Source organism: Schistocerca americana, chromosome 6 (genome assembly GCF_021461395.2).
Source record: "Schistocerca americana isolate TAMUIC-IGC-003095 chromosome 6, iqSchAmer2.1, whole genome shotgun sequence".
Classification (NCBI taxonomy): Eukaryota; Metazoa; Arthropoda; class Insecta; order Orthoptera; family Acrididae; genus Schistocerca; species Schistocerca americana.
The window spans coordinates 590940613-590955352 of NC_060124.1; positions in this window are offsets into that span (position 1 = coordinate 590940613).

Sequence of the window (14740 nt, forward strand, 5' to 3'; positions counted from 1 at the left end):
TTCACATAGGATAGAAAATAAAGTGTATATATACAGCTGTGTAGAAATTACATCCACAGAAGGTGAATGTTGGTAATGTGGCTTTCAGGAGCCACTACCAGACCACCTTCACCTAGATTAGAAAATAAAGTATATATACACAGCTGTGTAGAAATTACAACTACAGATATTGAATGTAGGTAATGAGGCTTTCTGCAGCCTCATCCAGTCCACCTTCACATAGGACTGAAAATAAAGTGTATATATACAGCTGTGTAGAAATTACATCCACAGATGGTGAATGTTGGTAATGAGCCTTTCTGCAGCCTCATCCAGTCCACCTTCACATAGGATAGAAAATAAGTGGATATATACAGCTGTGTAGAAATTACATCCACAGATGGTGAATGTTGGTAATGTGGTTTTCAGCAGCCACTTCCAGACCACCTTCACCTAGATTAGAAAATAAAGTATATATATATACAGCTGTGTAGAAATTACAACTACAGATATTGAATGTTGGTAATGAGGCTTTCTGCAGCCTCATCCAGTCCACCTTCACATAGGATACAAAATAAAGTAAATATATACAGCTGTCTAGAAATTACAACTACAGATATTGAATGTTGGTAATGAGGCATTCTGCAGCCTCATCCAGTCCACCTTCACATAGGATAGAAAATAAAGTGTATATATACAGCTGTGTAGAAATTACATCCACAGATGGTGAATGTTGGTAATGAGGCTTTCTGCAGCCTTATCCAGTCCACCTTCACATAGGATAGAAAATAAAGTGTATATATACAGCAGTGTAGAAATTACATCCACAGATGGTGAATGTTGGTAATGAGGCATTCTGCAGCCTCATCCAGTCCACCTTCACATAGGATAGAAAATAAAGTGTATATATACAGCTGTGTAGAAATTACATCCACAGATGGTGAATGTTGGTAATGAGGCTTTCTGCAGCCTCATCCAGTCCACCTTCACTTAGGATAGAAAATAAAGGGTATATATACAGCTGTGTAGAAATTACATCCACAGATGGTGAATGTTGGTAATGTGGCATTCAGCAGCCACTTGCAGACCACCTTCACCTAGATTAGAAAATAAAGTATATATATACAGCTGTGTAGAAATTACAACTACAGATATTGAATGTTGGTAATGAGGCTTTCTGCAGTCTCATCCAGTCCACCTTCACATAGGGTAGAGAATAAAGTGTATATATACAGCTGTGTAGAAATTACATCCACAGATTGTGAATGTTGGTAATGAGGCTTTCTGCAGCCTCATCCAGTCCACCTTCACATAGGATAGAAAATAAAGTGTATCTATACAGCTGTGTAGAAATTACATCTGCAGATGGTGAATGTTGGTAATGTGGCTTTCAGCAGCCACTTCCAGACCACCTTCACCTAGATTAGAAAATAAAGTATATATATACAGCTGTGTACAAATTACATCCACAGATGGTGAATGTTGGTAAAGTGGTTTTCAGCAGCCACTTCCAGACCACCTTCACCTAGATTAGAAAATAAAGTGTATATATACAGCTGTGTAGAAATTACAACTACAGATAGTGAATGTTGGTAATGAGGCTTTCTGCAGCCTCATCCAGTCCACCTTCACATAGGATAGAAAATAAAGTGTAATATACAGCTGTGTAGAAATTACATCCACAGATGGTGAATGTTGGTATTGTGGCTTTCAGTAGCCACTTCCAGACCACCTTCACCTAGATTAGAAAATAAAGTATATATATATACAGCTGTGTAGAAATTACAACTACTGATATTGAATGTTGGTAATGAGGCTTTCTGCAGCCTCATCCAGTCCACCTTCACATAGGATAGAAAATAAAGTGTATACATACAGCTGTGTAGAAATTACAACTACAGATATTGAATGTTGGTAATGAGGCTTCCTGCAGCCTCATCCAGTCCACCTTCACATAGGACAGAAAGTAAAGTGTATATATACAGCTGTGTAGAAATTACATCCACAGATGGTGAATATTGGTAATGAGTCTTTCTGCAGCCTCATCCAGTCCACCTTCACATAGGATAGAAAATAAAGTGTATATATACAGCTGTGTCGAAATTACATCTGCGGATGGTGAATGTTGGTAATGTGGCTTTCAGCAGCCACTTCCAGAGCACCTTCACCTAGATTAGAAAATAAAGTATATTTATACAGCTGTGTAGAAATTACAGCTACAGATATTGAATGTTGGTATCGAGGCTTTCTGCAGCCTCATCCAGTCCACCTTCTTATAGGATAGAAAATAAAGTGTATATATACAGCTGTGTAGAAATTACATCCACAGATGGTGAATGTTGGTAATGTGGCTTTCAGCAGCCACTTCCAGACCACCTTCACCTAGATTAGAAAATAAAGTATATATACACAGCTGTGTAGAAATTACAACTACAGATATTGAATGTTGGTAATGAGGCTTTCTGCAGCCTCATCCAGTCCACCTTCACATAGGATAGAAAATAAAGTGTATATATACAGCTGTGTAGAAATTACATCCACAGATGGTGAATGTTGGTAATGTGGCTTTCAGCAGCCACTTCCAGACCACCTTTACCTAGATTAGAAAATAAAGTATATATATACAGCTGTGTAGAAATTACAACTACAGATATTGAATGTTGGTAATGAGGCTTTCTGCAGCTTCATCCAGTCAACCTTCACATAGGGTAGAAAATAAAGTGTATATATACAGCTGTGTAGAAATTACATCCACAGATGGTGAATGTTGGTAATGAGGCTTTCTGCAGCCTCATCCAGTCCACCTTCACATAGGATAGAAAATAAAGTGTATATATACAGCTGTGAAGAAATTACATCCACAGATGGTGAATGTTGGTAATGTGGCTTTCAGCAGCCACTTCCAGATCACCTTCACCTGGATTAGAAAATAAAGTATATATATATACAGCTGTGTAGAAATTACAACTACAGATATTGAATGTTGGTAATGAGGCTTTCTGCAGCCTCATCCAGTCCACCTTCACATAGGATAGAAAATAAAGTGTATATATACAGCTGTGTAGAAATTACATCCACAGATGGTGAATGTTGGTAATGTGGCTTTCAGCAGCCACTTCCAGACCACCTTTACCTAGATTAGAAAATAAAGTATATATATACAGCTGTGTAGAAATTACAACTACAGATATTGAATGTTGGTAATGAGGCTTTCTGCAGCCTCATCCAGTCCACCTTCACATAGGATAGAAAATAAAGTGTATATACACAGCTGTGTAGAAATTACATCCACAGATGGTGAATGTTGGTAATGTGGCTTTCAGCAGCCACTTCCAGATCACCTTCACCTGGATTAGAAAATAAAGTATATATATATACAGCTGTGTAGAAATTACAACTACAGATATTGAATGTTGGTAATGAGGCTTTCTGCAGCCTCATCCAGTCCACCTTCACATAGCATAGAAAATAATGTGTATATATACAGCTGTGTAGAAATTACATCCACAGATGGTGAATGTTGGTAATGAGGCTTTCTGCAGCCTTATCCAGTCCACCTTCACATAGGATAGAAAATAAAGTGTATATATACAGCTGTGTAGAAATTACATCCACAGAAGGTGAATGTTGGTAATGTGGCTTTCAGGAGCCACTACCAGACCACCTTCACCTAGATTAGAAAATAAAGTATATATACACAGCTGTGTAGAAATTACAACTACAGATATTGAATGTAGGTAATGAGGCTTTCTGCAGCCTCATCCAGTCCACCTTCACATAGGACTGAAAATAAAGTGTATATATACAGCTGTGTAGAAATTACATCCACAGATGGTGAATGTTGGTAATGAGCCTTTCTGCAGCCTCATCCAGTCCACCTTCACATAGGATAGAAAATAAGTGGATATATACAGCTGTGTAGAAATTACATCCACAGATGGTGAATGTTGGTAATGTGGTTTTCAGCAGCCACTTCCAGACCACCTTCACCTAGATTAGAAAATAAAGTATATATATATACAGCTGTGTAGAAATTACAACTACAGATATTGAATGTTGGTAATGAGGCTTTCTGCAGCCTCATCCAGTCCACCTTCACATAGGATAGAAAATAAAGTAAATATATACAGCTGTCTAGAAATTACAACTACAGATATTGAATGTTGGTAATGAGGCATTCTGCAGCCTCATCCAGTCCACCTTCACATAGGATAGAAAATAAAGTGTATATATACAACTGTGTAGAAATTACATCCACAGATGGTGAATGTTGGTAATGAGGCTTTCTGCAGCCTTATCCAGTCCACCTTCACATAGGATAGAAAATAAAGTGTATATATACAGCAGTGTAGAAATTACATCCACAGATGGTGAATGTTGGTAATGAGGCATTCTGCAGCCTCATCCAGTCCACCTTCACATAGGATAGAAAATAAAGTGTATATATACAGCTGTGTAGAAATTACATCCACAGATGGTGAATGTTGGTAATGAGGCTTTCTGCAGCCTCATCCAGTCCACCTTCACATAGGATAGAAAATAAAGGGTATATATACAGCTGTGTAGAAATTACATCCACAGATGGTGAATGTTGGTAATGTGGCATTCAGCAGCCACTTGCAGACCACCTTCACCTAGATTAGAAAATAAAGTATATATATACAGCTGTGTAGAAATTACAACTACAGATATTGAATGTTGGTAATGAGGCTTTCTGCAGTCTCATCCAGTCCACCTTCACATAGGGTAGAGAATAAAGTGTATATATACAGCTGTGTAGAAATTACATCCACAGATTGTGAATGTTGGTAATGAGGCTTTCTGCAGCCTCATCCAGTCCACCTTCACATAGGATAGAAAATAAAGTGTATCTATACAGCTGTGTAGAAATTACATCTGCAGATGGTGAATGTTGGTAATGTGGCTTTCAGCAGCCACTTCCAGACCACCTTCACCTAGATTAGAAAATAAAGTATATATATACAGCTGTGTACAAATTACATCCACAGATGGTGAATGTTGGTAAAGTGGTTTTCAGCAGCCACTTCCAGACCACCTTCACCTAGATTAGAAAATAAAGTGTATATATACAGCTGTGTAGAAATTACAACTACAGATAGTGAATGTTGGTAATGAGGCTTTCTGCAGCCTCATCCAGTCCACCTTCACATAGGATAGAAAATAAAGTGTAATATACAGCTGTGTAGAAATTACATCCACAGATGGTGAATGTTGGTATTGTGGCTTTCAGTAGCCACTTCCAGACCACCTTCACCTAGATTAGAAAATAAAGTATATATATATACAGCTGTGTAGAAATTACAACTACTGATATTGAATGTTGGTAATGAGGCTTTCTGCAGCCTCATCCAGTCCACCTTCACATAGGATAGAAAATAAAGTGTATACATACAGCTGTGTAGAAATTACAACTACAGATATTGAATGTTGGTAATGAGGCTTCCTGCAGCCTCATCCAGTCCACCTTCACATAGGACAGAAAGTAAAGTGTATATATACAGCTGTGTAGAAATTACATCCACAGATGGTGAATATTGGTAGTGAGGCTTTCTGCAGCCTCATCCAGTCCACCTTCACATAGGATAGAAAATAAAGTGTATATATACAGCTGTGTCGAAATTACATCTGCGGATGGTGAATGTTGGTAATGTGGCTTTCAGCAGCCACTTCCAGAGCACCTTCACCTAGATTAGAAAATAAAGTATATTTATACAGCTGTGTAGAAATTACAGCTACAGATATTGAATGTTGGTATCGAGTCTTTCTGCAGCCTCATCCAGTCCACCTTCTTATAGGATAGAAAATAAAGTGTATATATACAGCTGTGTAGAAATTACATCCACAGATGGTGAATGTTGGTAATGTGGCTTTCAGCAGCCACTTCCAGACCACCTTCACCTAGATTAGAAAATAAAGTATATATACACAGCTGTGTAGAAATTACAACTACAGATATTGAATGTTGGTAATGAGGCTTTCTGCAGCCTCATCCAGTCCACCTTCACATAGGATAGAAAATAAAGTGTATATATACAGCTGTGTAGAAATTACATCCACAGATGGTGAATGTTGGTAATGTGGCTTTCAGCAGCCACTTCCAGACCACCTTTACCTAGATTAGAAAATAAAGTATATATATACAGCTGTGTAGAAATTACAACTACAGATATTGTATGTTGGTAATGAGGCTTTCTGCAGCTTCATCCAGTCAACCTTCACATAGGGTAGAAAATAAAGTGTATATATACAGCTGTGTAGAAATTACATCCACAGATGGTGAATGTTGGTAATGAGGCTTTCTGCAGCCTCATCCAGTCCACCTTCACATAGGATAGAAAATAAAGTGTATATATACAGCTGTGAAGAAATTACATCCACAGATGGTGAATGTTGGTAATGTGGCTTTCAGCAGCCACTTCCAGATCACCTTCACCTGGATTAGAAAATAAAGTATATATATATACAGCTGTGTAGAAATTACAACTACAGATATTGAATGTTGGTAATGAGGCTTTCTGCAGCCTCATCCAGTCCACCTTCACATAGGATAGAAAATAAAGTAAATATATACAGCTGTGTAGAAATTACAACTACAGATATTGAATGTTGGTAATGAGGCATTCTGCAGCCTCATCCAGTCCACCTTCACATAGGATAGAAAATAAAGTGTATATATACAGCTGTGTAGAAATTACATCCACAGATGGTGAATGTTGGTAATGAGGCTTTCCGCAGCCTCATCCAGTCCACCTTCACATAGGATAGAAAATAAACTGTATATATACAGCTGTGAAGAAATTACATCCACAGATGGTGAATGTTGGTAATGTGGCTTTCAGCAGCCACTTCCAGACCACCTTCACCTAGATTAGAAAATAAAGTATATATATACAGCTGTGTTCAAATTACATCCACAGATGGTGAATGTTGGTAAAGCGGCTTTCAGCAGCCACTTCCAGACCACCTTCACCTAGATTAGAAAATAAAGTGTATATATACAGCTGTGTAGAAATTACAACTACAGATATTGAATGTTGGTTATGAGGCTTTCTGCGGCCTCATCCAGTCCACCTTCACATAGGATAGAAAATAAAGTGTAATATACAGCTGTGTAGAAATTACATCCACAGATGGTGAATGTTGGTATTGTGGCTTTCAGCAGCCACTTCCAGTCCACCTTCACCTAGATTAGAAAATAAAGTATATATATACAGCTGTGTAGAAATTACAACTACAGATATTGAATGTTGGAAATGAGGCATTCTGCAGCCTCATCCAGTCCACCTCCACATAGGATAGAAAATAAAGTAAATATATACAGCTGTGTAGAAATTACAACTACAGATATTGAATGTTGGTAATGAGGCATTCTGCAGCCTCATCCAGTCCACCTTCACATAGGATAGAAAATAAAGTGTATATATACAGCTGTGTAGAAATTACATCCACAGATGGTGAATGTTGGTAATGAGGCTTTCTGCAGCCTCATCCAGTCCACCTTCACATAGGATAGAAAATAAAGTGTATATATACAGCAGTGTAGAAATTACATCCACAAATGGTGAATGTTGGTAATGTGGCATTCAGCAGCCACTTGCAGACTACCATACCCCAGATTAGAAAATAAAGTATATATATACAGCTGTGTAGAAATTACAACTACTGATATTGAATGTTGGTAATGAGGCTTTCTGCAGCCTCATCCAGTCCACCTTCACATAGGATAGAAAATAAAGTGTATATATACAGCTGTGTAGAAATTACATCCACAGATGTTGAATGTTGGTAATGTGGCTATCAGCAGCCACTTCCAGACCACCTTCACCTAGATTAGAAAATAAAGTATTTATATACAGCTGTGTAGAAATTACAACTACAGATATTGAATGTTGGTAATGAGGCTTTCTGCAGCCTCATCCAGTCCACCTTCACATAGGATAGACAATAAAGTGTATATATACAGCTGTGTAGAAATTACATCCACAGATGGTGAATATTGGTAATGAGGCTTTCTGCAGCCTCATCCAGTCCACCTTCACATAGGATAGAAAATAAAGTGTATATATACAGCTGTGTAGAAATTACATCCACAGATGGTGAATGTTGGTAATGTGGCTTTCAGCAGCCACTTCTAGATCACCTTCACCTGGATTAGAAAATAAAGTATATATATATACAGCTGTGTAGAAATTACAACTACAGATGTTGAATGTTGGTAATGAGGCTTTCTGCAGCCTCATCCAGTCCACCTTCACATAGGATAGAAAATAATGTGTATATATACAGCTGTGTAGAAATTACATCCACAGATGGTTAATGTTGGTAATGAGGCTTTCAGCAGCCTTATCCAGTCCACCTTCACATAGGATAGAAAATAAAGTGTATATATACAGCTGTGTAGAAATTACATCCACAGAAGGTGAATGTTGGTAATGTGGCTTTCAGGAGCCACTTCCAGACCACCTTCACCTAGATTAGAAAATAAAGTATAAATATACAGCTGTGTAGAAATTACAACTGCAGATATTGAATGTTTTTAATGAGGCATTCTGCAGCGTCATCCAGTCCACCTTCACATAGGATAGAAAATAAAGTAAATATATACAGCTGTGTAGAAATTACAACTACAGATATTGAATGTTGGTAATGAGGCTTTCTGCAGCCTCATCCAGTCCACCTTCACATAGGATAGAAAATAAAGTGTAATATACAGCTGTGTAGAAATTACATCCACAGATGGTGAATGTTGGTATTGTGGCTTTCAGCAGCCACTTCCAGACCACCTTCACCTAGATTAGAAAATAAAGTATATATATACAGCTGTGTAGAAATTACAACTACTGATATTGAATGTTGGTAATAAGGCTTTCTGCAGCCTCATCCAGTCCACCTTCACATAGGATAGAAAATAAAGTGTATACATACAGCTGTGTAGAAATTACAACTACAGATATTGAATGTTGGTAATGAGGCTTTCTGCAGCCTCATCCAGTCCACCTTCACATAGGACAGAAAGTAAAGTGTATATATACAACTGTGTAGAAATTACATCCACAGATGGTGAATGTTGGTAATGAGGCTTTCTGCAGCCTCATCCAGTCCACCTTCACATAGGATAGAAAATAAAGTGTATATATACAGCTGTGTCGAAATTACATCTGCAGATGGTGAATGTTGGTAATGTGGCTTTCAGCAGCCACTTCCAGACCACCTTCACCTAGATTAGAAAATAAAGTGTATACATACAGCTGTGTAGAAATTACAACTACAGATATTGAATGTTGGTAATGAGGCTTTCTGCAGCCTCATTCAGTCCACCCTCACATAGGATAGAAAATAAAGTATATATATACAGCTGTGTAGAAATTACAACTACAGATATTGAATGTTGGTAATGAGGCTTTCTGCAGCCTCATCCAGTCCACCTTCACATAGGATAGAAAATAAAGTTTATATATACAGCTGTGTAGAAATTACATCCACAGATGGTGAATATTGGTAATGAGGCTTTCTGCAGCCTCATCCAGTCCACCTTCACATAGGATAGAAAATAAAGTGTATATATACAGCTGTGTAGAAATTACATCCACAGATGTTGAATGTTGGTAATGTGGCTATCAGCAGCCACTTCCAGACCACCTTCACCTAGATTAGAAAATAAAGTATTTATAAACAGCTGTGTAGAAATTACAACTACAGATATTGAATGTTGGTAATGAGGCTGTCTGCAGCCTCATCCAGTCCACCTTCACATAGGATAGAAAATAAAGTGTATATATACAGCTGTGTAGAAATTACATCCACAGATGGTGAATATTGGTAATGAGGCTTTCTGCAGCCTCATCCAGTCCACCTTCACATAGGATAGAAAATAAAGTGTATATATACAGCTGTGTAGAAATTACATCCACAGATGGTGAATGTTGGTAATGTGGCTTTCAGCAGCCACTTCTAGATCACCTTCACCTGGATTAGAGAATAAAGTATATATATATACAGCTGTGTAGAAATTACAACTACAGATATTGAATGTTGGTAATGAGGCTTTCTGCAGCCTCATCCAGTCCACCTTCACATAGGATAGAAAATAATGTGTATATATACAGCTGTGTAGAAATTACATCCACAGATGGTTAATGTTGGTAATGAGGCTTTCTGCAGCCTTATCCAGTCCACCTTCACATAGGATAGAAAATAAAGTGTATGTATACAGCTGTGTAGAAATTACATCCACAGAAGGTGAATGTTGGTAATGTGGCTTTCAGGAGCCACTTCCAGACCACCTTCACCTAGATTAGAAAATAAAGTATAAATATACAGCTGTGTAGAAATTACAACTACAGATATTGAATGTAGGTAATGAGGCTTCCTGCAGCCTCATCCAGTCCACCTTCACATAGGATAGAAAAAAGTGTATATATACAGCTGTGTACAAATTACATCCACAGATGGTGAATGTTGGTAATGAGCATTTCTGCAGCCTCATCCAGTCCACCTTCACATAGGATAGAAAATAAGTGTATATATACAGCTGTGTAGAAATTACATCCACAGATGGTGAATGTTGGTAATGTGGCTTTCAGCAGCCACTTCCAGACCACCTTCACCTAGATTAGAAAATAAAAGATATATATACAGCTGTGTAGAGATTACAACTACAGATATTGAATGTTTTTAATGAGGCATTCTGCAGCCTCATCCAGTCCACCTTCACATAGGATAGAAAATAAAGTAAATATACACAGCTGTGTAGAAATTACAACTACAGATATTGAATGTTGGTAATGAGGCATTCTGCAGCCTCATCCAGTCCACCTTCACATTGGATAGAAAATAAAGTGTATATATACAGCTGTGTAGAAATTACTTCCACAGATGGTGAATGTTGGTAATAAGGCTTTCTGCAGCCTCATCCAGTCCACCTTCACATAGGATAGAAAATAAAGTGTATATATACAGCAGTGTAGAAATTACATCCACAAATGGTGAATGTTGGTAATGTGGCATTCAGCAGCCACTTGCAGACCACCTTACCCTAGATTAGAAAATAAAGTATATATATACAGCTGTGTAGAAATTACAACTACAGATATTGGATGTTGGTAATGAGGCTTTCTGCAGCCTCATCCAGTCCACCTTCACATAGGATAGAAAATAAAGTGTAATATACAGCTGTGTAGAAATTACATCCACAGATGGTGAATGTTGGTATTGTGGCTTTCAGCAGCCACTTCCAGACCACCTTCACCTAGATTAGAAAATAAAGTATATATATACAGCTTGTTGAAATTACAACTACTGATATTGAATGTTGGTAATGAGGCTTTCTGCAGCCTCATCCAGTCCACCTTCACATAGGATAGAAAATAAAGTGTATACATACAGCTGTGTAGAAATTACAACTACAGATATTGAATGTTGGTAATGAGGCTTTCTGCAGCCTCATCCGGTCCACCTTCACATAGGACAGAAAGTAAAGTGTATATATACAGCTGTGTAGAAATTACATCCACAGATGGTGAATGTTGGTAATGAGGCTTTCTGCAGCATCATCCAGTCCACCTTCACATAGGATAGAAAATAAAGTGTATATATACAGCTGTGTCGAAATTACATCTGCAGATGGTGAATGTTGGTAATGTGGCTTTCAGCAGCCACTTCCAGACCACCTTCACCTAGATTAGAAAATAAAGTGTATACATACAGCTGTGTCGAAATTACAACTACAGATATTGAATGTTGGTAATGAGGCTTTCTGCAGCCTCATTCAGTCCACCTTCACATAGGATAGAAAATAAAGTATATATATACAGCTGTGTAGAAATTACAACTACAGATATTGAATGTTGGTAATGAGGCTTTCTGCAGCCTCATCCAGTCCACCTTCACATAGGATAGAAAATAAAGTGTATATATACAGCTGTGTAGAAATTACATCCACAGATGGTGAACGTTGGTAATGAGGCTTTCTGCAGCCTCATCCAGTCCACCTTCACATAGGATAGAAAATAAAGTGTATATATACAGCTGTGTAGAAATTACATCTGCAGATGGTGAATGTTAATAATGTGGCTTTCAGCAGCCACTTCCAGACCACCTTCACCTAGATTAGAAAATAAAGTATATATATACAGCTGTGTAGAAATTACAACTACAAATATTGAATGTTGGTAATGAGGCTTTCTGCAGCCTCATCCAGTCCACCTTCACATGGGATAGAAAAAAAGTGTATATATACAGCTGTGTAGAAATTACATCCACAGATGGTGAATGTTGGTAATGAGGCTTTCTGCAGCCTCATCCAGTCCACCTTCACATAGGATAGAAAATAAAGTGTATATATACAGCTGTGTAGAAATTACATCCACAGATTGTGAATGTTGGTAATGTGGCTTTCAGCAGCCACTTCCAGACCACCTTCACCTAGATTAGAAAATAAAGTATATATATATACAGCTGTGTAGAAATTACAACTATAGATATTGAATGTTGGTAATGCTTTCTGCAGAATCATCCAGTCCACCTTCAAATAGGATAGAAAATAAAGTGTATATATACAGCTGTGTAGAAATTACATCCACAGATGGTGAATGTTGGTAATGTGGCTTTCAGCAGCCACTTCCAGACCACCTTCACCTAGATTAGAAAATAAAGTATATTTATACAGCTGTGTAGAAATTACAGCTACAGATATTGAATGTTGGTATCGAGGCTTTCTGCAGCCTCATCCAGTCCACCTTCATATAGGATAGAAAATAAAGTGTATATATACAGCTGTGTAGAAATTACATCCACAGATGGTGAATGTTGGTAATGTGGCTTTCAGCAGCCACTTCCAGACCACCTTCACCTAGATTAGAAAATAAAGTATATATACAGAGCTGTGTAGAAATTACAACTACAGATATTGAATGTTGGTAATGAGGCTTTCTGCAGCCTCATCCAGTCCACCTTCACATAGGATAGAAAATAAAGTGTATATATACAGCTGTGTAGAAATTACATCCACAGATGGTGAATGTTGGTAATGTGGCTTTCAGCAGCCACTTCCAGACCACCTTTACCTAGATTAGAAAATAAAGTATATATATACAGCTGTGTAGAAATTACAACTACAGATATTGAATGTTGGTAATGAGGCTTTCTGCAGCCTCATCCAGTCCACCTTCACATAGGGTAGAAAATAAAGTGTATATATACAGCTGTGTAGAAATTACATCCACAGATGGTGAATGTTGGTAATGAGGCTTTCTGCAGCCTCATCCAGTCCACCTTCACATAGGATAGAAAAGAAAGTGTATATATACAGCTGTGAAGAAGTTACATCCACAGATGGTGAATGTTGGTAATGTGGCTTTCAGCAGCCACTTCCAGACCACCTTCACCTAGATTAGAAAATAAAGTATATATATACAGCTGTGTTCAAATTACATCCACAGATGGTGAATGTTGGTAAAGCGGCTTTCAGCAGCCACTTCCAGACCACCTTCACCTAGATTAGAAAATAAAGTGTATATATACAGCTGTGTAGAAATTACAACTACAGATATTGAATGTTGGTAATGAGGCTTTCTGCAGCCTCATCCAGTCCACCTTCACATAGGATAGAAAATAAAGTGTAATATACAGCTGTGTAGAAATTACATCCACAGATGGTGAATATTGGTAATGTGGCTTTCTGCAGCCTCATCCAGTCCACCTTCACATAGGATAGAAAATAAAGTGTATATATACAGCTGTGTAGAAATTACATCCACAGATGGTGAATGTTGGTAATGTGGCTTTCAGCAGCCACTTCTAGATCACCTTCACCTGGATTAGAAAATAAAGTATATATATATACAGCTGTGTAGAAATTACAACTACAGATATTGAATGTTGGTAATGAGGCTTTCTGCAGCCTCATCCAGTCCACCTTCACATAGGATAGAAAATAATGTGTATATATACAGCTGTATAGAAATTACATCCACAGATGGTGAATGTTGGTAATGAGGCTTTCTGCAGCCTTATCCAGTCCACCTTCTCATAGGATAGAAAATAAACTGTATATATACAGGTGTGTAGAAATTACATCCACAGAAGGTGAATGTTGGTAATGTGGCTTTCAGGAGCCACTTCCAGACCACCTTCACCTAGATTAGAAAATAAAGTATAAATATACAGCTGTGTAGAAATTACAACTACAGATATTCAATGTAGGTAATGAGGCTTTCTGCAGCCTCATCCAGTCCACCTTCACATAGGATAGAAAAAAGTGTATATATACAGCTGTGTACAAATTACATCCACAGATGGTGAATGTTGGTAATGAGCCTTTCTGCAGCCTCATCCAGTCCACCTTCACATAGGATAGAAAATAAGTGTATATATACAGCTGTGTAGAAATTACATCCACAGATGGTGAATGTTGGTAATGTGGCTTTCAGCAGCCACTTCCAGACCACCTTCACCTAGATTAGAAAATAAAGTATATATATACAGCTGTGTAGAAATTACAACTACAGATATTGAATGTTGGTAATGAGGCATTCTGCAGCCTCATCCAGTCCACCTTCACATAGGATAGAAAATAAAGTAAATATATACAGCTGTGTAGAAATTACAACTACAGATATTGAATGTTGGTAATGAGGCATTCTGCAGCCTCATCCAGTCCACCTTCACATAGGATAGAAAATAAAGTAAATATATACAGCTGTGTAGAAATTACAACTACAGATATTGAATGTTGGTAATG